This window comes from Berghia stephanieae, unplaced genomic scaffold, assembly GCF_034508935.2.
Source record: "Berghia stephanieae isolate SIO BIC M18660-M18661 unplaced genomic scaffold, UCSD_Bste_1.3 scaffold389, whole genome shotgun sequence".
Taxonomy (NCBI): domain Eukaryota; kingdom Metazoa; phylum Mollusca; class Gastropoda; order Nudibranchia; family Aeolidiidae; genus Berghia; species Berghia stephanieae.
In genome coordinates, this window is record NW_027625166.1 from 7,854 (window position 1) to 16,910 (window position 9,057).

At 34.6% G+C, this 9,057-nt stretch overlaps 1 long non-coding RNA gene across 2 annotated transcripts; it reads right to left on the minus strand.

Moving 5' to 3' along the window:
• Positions 1-1,294: 1,294 nt before the first annotated feature.
• Positions 1,295-8,119, minus strand: LOC144961735 (uncharacterized). Of its 2 annotated transcripts, none has more exons than XR_013643260.1 (4): positions 7,950-8,119; positions 3,488-3,600; positions 2,884-2,960; positions 1,295-1,552 (listed from the first exon to the last, which is right to left on the minus strand). It is a non-coding gene; the product is annotated as an uncharacterized LOC144961735 (long non-coding RNA). The 2 variants fall into 2 exon arrangements; XR_013643261.1 differs by lacking the exon at positions 7,950-8,119 and adding an exon at positions 4,839-4,857.
• Positions 8,120-9,057: the final 938 nt, after the last annotated feature.

Consider the following 9,057-nt stretch of genomic DNA (forward strand, 5'->3'; position numbering starts at 1 on the left):
CATCTTTTTATTGGGATGGTGATATTACGACTTATAATGTCCTTTTTATTTGTCACTGGACCGACCACCTTTGAATTTTGATATTCTACAACACAGTGTTTTGGTCTCTGTGTTATATTTGTTTTATTCTGTACCCGATGTTTAACAACAGTTTCTGCCTTCTCTGTGTTATATTTTTATTGGGGACTTTGTAACAGATTTGCCTTCTGTACTATGAATTGGTCACCCGTTCACGGACTGACAAACAGTACAGTAGCCTGCACTATGCCTTGCTATCTTCCGGCCCCAAAGTTCTTCAAAAATAAACCCTGCATTATGTGAAGGATAGTAGTGACGTTTGGCGACTGAGAGACGTTGTCATCACAAGATAGAATAGCAACAGGTTTTGAAAAATACCAATTGTGTTCTTAAAGCTTAATATCCTTGAGATTAAGCTGTTCTACAAGGTAAGTGACAGGCCCCACCACACGTTAAAAATTTACTTTTTTGGTGGTTTATTACATGAAAATAAATTTTACAAATGGGACAATGAGGTAAAGGTTATTAAGGGAATTCTGTATGAAATTTTCCTGTGTAGAGTCCATTTGAAAAATTTCGCAGTCTAACTGTCTCTGTCGTGTCAAGGGCATTTTTATGGTCGATTGTTCTGTTATCTGGAGTCCCTGTTGGTCAGGTCTGTTGTGTCCATAACGTCCTTTGGTCTCTCTGTCTGGTCAGTTTGTGTGTCCATAACGTCTGTGGTCTCTGTCTGGTCAGTCGGTGTTGTCCATAAATTCGTGTGGTCTCTGTCTGGGCAGAGTGTTGTATTTATTAATGTCTGTGGTCTCTGGTCAGTACGTGCATTTGCAATGTCTGGTTGTCTCTGAAAAGTCAGAAAGGGGTTAGAATGGGGATTTGTCTGTATTAAGTCAGTCATGTCAACAATGTCAAAGTCTTTATCTTCAGAGACAAGAGTCAAAAATTGTTCCAACTGGGAGATTCTTTGCAGAAACTGATGTTCTACCATAACTTGAAATAAGCTATTGATCCTGTTTGTCACTGAAGATACAATTCGATACAGTCCTTCCTGTGTATTTGTCACACGTCATACTGGTACAATGTCAGTTTCAGGTTGGTCATGGATTTCCAGTCTTTCGCCCGCCATGACCCTCATCATCTATGCACATAATATTCACAATGGATACAAATATCGATTTACTTTGTATGTTGCATCCATAACAAACACATCACAAAAACACTCAAATCACGCTTCATTCTTCCGTTACTTAAAACAAATACTCAAAACCACCATCCTCATTCACACTGAACTTGTTACACCTCCTTCCTCCTCTATCTCTCTCAGTAATTCCTGTACCGTCTCACCGTCCGTCCTGTCAATATCAGTCTTGAACAATCTCCGCTGCAAATCTTCGACATCTTTAGGCAATACATTTTATCCTTGGCTTGATTGAATGTATTGCCTAAGTTGGGTTGTGGACACCTTTGTTTTAGCCATAGCCTTCACTGTCTCATTCACGAGGGGCAGGCGATTCTCCGGATAAAGTGAGGATGGCTAAATGTAAAAAGAAAAAAGATTAAAAGTACAAAATTGTATGCAATAGCATTCAATTCAGACCTGCCAGCTAACAAAACAATAAAAAGCATTTTATTTTTTATTGACAATTTAAAGACAAAAATCTGCATATAAACCCATAATGCACGAGTTGTGTTTGTCACTCTAAAATACTTGAATGAACTAAAATGCAACAGGCGCTCATCAAATTCAAGGGTTTAAATGAATGACTGCAGAATTCCCAACAAACGTCGCTTCATTGTCTTTCTAACATTTTCATGGCATACAAAAACGCAATAGAGTGGTCACCATTTATAATTAGTCCTCAGAAATCAAGCACTTATAACTGCATCGTACTCATAGTCAAAGTCAAATTTTATTTTGAAAAGTCTATGGACAACCATCAAATCTTAAAATTCCTTATCTGGAACAAAAAAAAAAAAACAAAGACAAAAAAAAAAAAAGACCCAAAAAAATACCACCACCTAGATCTGCTTATATTGTCTTACAGGACTTAATAGCGCTTACAACACTATAAAAAGGATGATGATATGGTGACTGATTCAATAAATAGGGAACAGTAGATTTCACGAGCACCTCAAAGATGTACCAATTTTGACATTACCTCAAAGTCTCACCGAGACACAAGCAAAGGATCCTGCTAAAACATTTACATAATGCAATAATATTCAAAACCTATAACAGTACATAACAGAGAGATGATTTACAGTATAAAAAATCATCTCAAGAAGAAAGGTACTGTATTTGACTGTCTGCCTCCCAACTAAAGACCCCCGCAAGGACCAGGAAAAAAATGAGCAATCTTAATCCATAACAAAGACAGGGAGCAACATGGAAAGGGAAAACAAATATAAGGGATAGAAAAATGTGAACTCTCTGCCCAGAACCCTTCCAAGAAATTTTTTTTTTAATAAAAAAAAATACAAATTCTGGAACAGTCAATTTTGTCACAAGCTGGTCATCATCTCTCCATCTCAGTGCGCCACCTTGAATGTATCGTAATAAAATATGAGTTGGAATGGCTGTTGTTCTTTAAACATTTGGTCCTGGTGTCAACAGTGCATTTACCTAACTAATCTATTACTATATATTACACTCAATAGTGGGAGGGGGGAGGGACAATTAAGGTACTGAAAATATAAAGTAACAAGAAAAGAAAAAATAATACATATTTATAAAAAAAATTGAGTCTAATTGCGACTAAAATAGAATTTGCAATTAATTGCTGTCAAGTGTAAAATTTTCGGCAGCGAAAAAACTGCAGGGACAAAATGTCGATGGAAAATAAGTATAAAATGAATGAGTCTTACCAATTTATCGCATGGGTGATTTTCATGGTTGTGATTAGCCCCTGTAACCCTCAGAAGCCAGTATTAATTTCAGAGTCCTGCATGGTAAGAAAAACTTTTTATTACAAAATAATAAAATTATCCACAACATAGTATGATAAAATATTAATAGCGTTGTCACTTGCATACCTCAATTGTGAAGGATTTCAACATGCAGATTATAGAGCAATTGAAAATAAATCTTAATAAGACATTCAATAATAATACTAATCCAGCGCAATCAGATTTTTTGAACAAATCAAGTCTTTCACTTTTTAAAACTGTTCTGGTAATAGTTGAACTATTGTCTTGCTGTATTACATCGTGCAGCCCGCCCACTGAAGACTGTAAATGAGCTGCAGATAGGCACACATTGCCTCTTCCTCTGGATGTTTTAAAATTCAGAATCAGTTTGATTGCTTTATTAAAATTGTCTTGGCAATCAAGATAGAAAAGCTGATGGTGATAATTTACTTCCGAGTTATGCTGAAATATTATAACCTTGTGCATATAATATTTTCATTTTTTTTTAAATATGTAAAAGTAAAAAAACACCTCCTGCCCCCGTCCAAAAACAACCTCCTACCTCTGGTTAGGGCGAACTCCTTTGCTTGAAGTCAATTGCTTTTTGCCCTGCTTGCATTCATAGACACAAAAGTCATAAATTAGCCAACTTTCCTCAGGGTGATATGATGGAAGCTGAAAAACAAGGAATAATATAAAAGATCATAACATAAACACCTAAATATTAAGTTAAAAATTGCAATATTTTCTCCAACTGAGACAAAGGTGTTACAGTTCAGTACGTTAGAAGAATAAGAAAGTAAGTCGAGAGTTTTCTCGAAGAACTTAAATTTGTGACGTGGTACTCAAATCAGGGACTAGGTCAAAAGCTGAATGGCACAAATGGAAAGCCAAAGGCATGTTGTTTTCAATATTTAAAGTCAATAAAAATTCAAATTCTGTGCATTCTAATATTAGGCAAACAACTACAGACCACACTAAATTGAATTGTATTAAGTAAAAGGATCTTGTCACATTCAATCAAGCTGTCATTTGAGAAAAATTACTTCATTATAAATTGAAGTTCAGATCGCATGTTTGAAGCCGTATTAGGAAAATTCATGTATCTGTGTATAAGCCAAGTTTCATCAAAATCACAGTGGCAACGAGTGTCTAATATTTGCCACCAGATACACTCGTAAAATTTGAGTGTAGGCCTATTTAGCAAAATCATATATTAGGAATGGTTTATACTACATCATAAAGTAGCGCATGCCCGTCATCATCCTGCATCTTTTTTATATATATAAATATTAAAAAAAGAATTGAGCTTTCATAAGCCGCAATATCCACCAAACATGCTCAAAGCACTTTACAAAGGATCCATGACTAGCAGCAACACGTAACAAGTAGAACGTTAGGCGATGTTTTTCTTCTGACAGACAACGCTCTTAGCGGATAAGAAATCATACACATGAGTACAGTGAGAGAATGTGAGTCCTTGATGAGGCTCGACCCCAGGACCTTCCAATCCGGAAGTGAGTGCCACACAGCCGCATATATCTTGGCTGTTCTTGAGAATTTGCCAAACACCTACAAACTAATTAGTAAAAAGAGGGGAGATGGGCAGAAATAGACAGACAGATACACACTCAGAGAGAGAGAGAGAATAATATCAGTTGCCTGTGGTGTCAGTCCGTTTAGGAGTGAGGTGGCGGAAGAAGTAGTCTAGCATTAGTACTTGGGTAGTAGTAGTAAGTAGTAAATAGGGGAGGTCTTCTGCACGTTCCTTGAGCTAAGGAAAGTATTCCTTCAACTAACCTTAAAATAAAAAATAAAACATTGTACATTTCCAACACTTGGACCTGCACTATGACCTATAACTAAAACTAACAGACAAAAAAAAAAAACCCGCTAAGACTCCTCTCCAGTACCTTTCAATATTTCAAATTGAATTATAATGGCTGCGGAAAACTAAAACAATGGTCATATAAAAGGAAATTTACAAATCAATCAAGTTGTTCTACAGGTTTTAAAATGAAAATATGAAGTAACAAGATATCACTCTAATATAGTGACACCTAACTAACACTAGACATCACACCAGCAGCAATGCTGAGCGGAGTAATTTTACTTTTTTCACTAGCAACCAAGTTGCCACATTGGATTTTCTTTCTTTACTTTTTTTTTAGTGTTCTGCTAATGTGCAATCTACATTTAAAATAAAAAGTGGCATCTTTCATTTCTTCTAATTCTTAACAGACACGATTATGTCCACTTCACATCTCAACAACAGGGACAATTTTTTTCACTTCTTGAGGCAGTTTTTTTCTTACTTCTTTTAAATTTCATTTTTTTAAAGCTTCTTTATTGATTTGATTATAAGTTCTATTGTTCTTCTTTTATTATAATTTCATTGTCAATATCATTTTCATCCGTCATCAGCATACTTTTACAGTACTTTTACCATGTTATTCTTACGCTCTTACAGTTACAGTACAGCAGAGCGATACCTAACACAGACCTTTAAAGTGCTACTAAATTTGAAAAATTAAAATAAAACGTTTGACAAAAGATCCACAGTTCAAAAGCTAAAACAATTATAAAGTGAAACTACCTCGAGGCTCGAGGAACATCGGGGGTAAGGTCTCCCGCCCATACTGGGCACTGGGGGACTGGAAGTCTAGAGAGCTGCGCCGGTGGAACCCGTAATTTAGTTTCTTAAACGGTTCCGATCATTCAGGAGAGGAGTAGTACCTATCTAGTTGTAGTTATTAGTAGAAGAAGAAGAAGAAGAAGGAGCATGTTCAGGTTCAAGTTCAACCCTCTCTTTAACTTCTTAGTAGGCACTTGCAAGAATTTTTCAAAATATGGGCTATGGGTATTAATTTAGCGTAGAAAAATAAAGGGGAGTGAAACATTAACTAGAGTGAAAAATTATCGCTCTGTCTCAACTGGTTAAAAAGTTATGACCGTTTATGTGGTGGAAAATCTCTAATTAATAGGAAAAAATGTGACAAAAGCACAGCATCCCAATGGATAATCACGTATAATTCAGAAACAGCTTCAGATACAACTTTCAAATTTTTACATGTGGTAAATCAACATCTCTGTAATACATTGCAAACAGAAAATGAATTATTTTGAGAAAGAAAAGTATAGTTTAGAGCTGAGACAGCTGAAATCAAGGAAAAATTAGGCAGTTTAGTGAGCAGCAGCAGTGGCAGTCAAATTTTGACCCAACTCGCCCATAGGAAAGTTGTGACTGGAAATTGCCGTTCGCGTTTTAGGGGGTTCAATTAAAGATGCATAACTTCGTTATAAAGAGGAATATCGCAGATATTTTGGTATCATTATTTTCGTCTTTCAATTTCCTTTTAAATGGTGCCAATTAAGGAAAAATCCCATTAATATTTCCAGAAGTTATATGAAGTTAAAATTTGGCAATTTTCAAATGCATTTATTTTTTTATTTACCGCGTGTGTTTTTAAAATTTAAACGCTTGTTTTTAGAATAACATCTAAACTTTATTCATGCCAAATTTCAGGGCTCTATATCGATGCGCAGACACCTTTTAACTCTGCGCCGAAATGCCTTGTTTACATTATCTTCTCATCATGGCTGCCGGGCGATATCGATATCCATATCGATATTTTAAATTTAGTTATGTATTATGTTAAATTTAGTCCATAATATTTTCAGTACTATTATTTCCTATGTTTTTATTTTGAATACATACTTTCCAACTTTATTTATAGGCATTTTAAAGTTTTTGTTTTAAAAGTTTGTATATTTCTTCTCTTTGTGAAATTCGATATTAATAATATCGATATTTTAAAAATACCAATTGCTTTAATTTAATTTTATTTTACTCTGCCATCAAGTCATCAAGTTTCTTTCCCATATGTTTAGATATGTTTATCATGTGTATCCATATTTTAAAGGCCTTAGCCTTAATAATTATTATGGTAAGAAGTTCTGTCAGTTTTGACACCCCCATACATTGAGAGAGAAGGGGGGGGGGGGGGGGGAGGGGGGGGGGATAAAATTATATTAATTGTCAGTTCAAATGATGTAATAGCAATAAACCCAAAGTGGTTCAGCAGAATTTTTTAAAGTATTAAAAGCCAGAACTTTCCTTCTAATTATAATAGGGAATCTGTTTCAATTTATTTGAACTTTTTCAATCTACCATTTTATTTGATTTATATGCAATTAAATTGCCATAGATACACAACATGTTTATATCTTTTCATTTAAATACTCTCAAACCCTTTTTTATTCTCTAAAAGGGTAATTATTTGCAATTGTTTCAGTGAGATATTGGGGATAAATCCAAAAGTGATAGAGCAAATTCTTTCTTACGTCTAGCCGAGTTTTTGATTATGTAACATTTGCGTCATATTATGTAATAATGTGTTAATTTGAAATGTTTATCTTCCTCTTTATTAATGTAAATGCATTGTCCTCGATAAGACGAACATTTTGGTATACAATATATGATAAGAACTCCATATTGACTGTTTTAAACCATTTTTTATTAACATCACGCGTTTTCGGTCACAAGTTTGCAATGGTAATTTTGGGGTAAAAATCGTCTGAAATTTCAGACTTTGAACTGCCGTAACTACATTTCTAATCAAGATAGAAACAAAATTCAAACTGTTTTGTAATCTGTGTTGCCAGCTCTTTCATATGACATTGGTTTCAAGTGTGTGAGGTACATTTAGAATTTCTATTAAACTCCCTAGAAAAATAGATCACGACATGCAAATGAATGGCCGATTGGAATTTTGGAAAAGTCAATAATAAAATATTTATTCACATGAAGATAGACCAAATACACCACTGAATCGGCGTCATTTAGTTGTTTACTTTGAACTTTTCAAAATGAAAATAGATCTCATGCAAGCAAAGATATGAACTGACAAATGTTTGAGGTGGTGTACTCTTCTTAGTTGATAGAGTTAGAGTTAGAGTGAGAATGACGAGAAATGAGTTGCCACTTAATTAAGGAAAAAAATTGTCGTATCTAGTTTACTTACCTTCTTTGTTGACTTTTTAATAAAAAGTACATTATTCTCATTTTCGAATGTTTTCAAATTGGAGAAAAGATGAGAATGTCTCGTTTACCGAGAGGGCCATTTTTTTTGCTTCACACTTCTCAAAGACAGACCGCGAAAAGTGGAGGCTGGGGTCGGCTGGTCCTTGAAAGCTCACAAATGCAACTTAAAACGCATAAGAGTGCTGGGAGTAGCTACAAATAGGTAAAGGAGCGGTGGTTTGCAACTTTAAACACATAAGAGTTCTGGGAGTACAAATAGTGAAAAGCGGTAGTTTTCGCTATTTGTAGTGGTAGTACAAATAACCACTTCGTTACACTAAAGTTACCAATTTTTCACCGGTGAATCACAATACATAAAACGCACAAGTTTAAAATTAATCATAACGTGTTATAACTATCAACAATGATGTACACTAATTTAGGTCATAATACTATGTCACCTACCCGAGTCTGAATAATAAGTTAACCCTTAAAATAGAGCTGGTGGTTCCATCGGTAGGCATAATGGTAGTTTCTGATTTATTCTTTCTCTATTTGAGAAATACATTTCCAATGTTAGTGCAACGGAGGTTATAAGAAAAATAATTTGGACTTCCAGCTTGGTGTTTGGATCAATCAAATAATCATTTCCACAAATTTTGCCGAATCAGTGATGATAAGAAAAAGAGTAAGGAAGGCAGAATGATAGATAGATAGATAGATAGATAGATAGATAGATAGATAGATAGATAGATAGATAGATAGACAGACAGACAGACAGACAGACAGACAGACAGACAGACAGACAGACAGACAGACAGACAGACAGACAGACAGACAGACAGACAGATAGATAGATAGATAGATAGATAGATAGATAGATAGATAGATAGATAGATAGATAGATAGATAGATAGATAGATAGATAGATAGATAGATAGATAGATAGATAGATAGATAGATAGATAGATAGATAGATAGATAGATAGATAGATAGATAGATAGATAGATAGATAGATAGATTTGTTTTTTTCATTATGTTTATTCTCGCATCTTTTTAACACATTCTACAACAACGTTGTTTCGTCCAGAATTCCTGGAGTTATCAG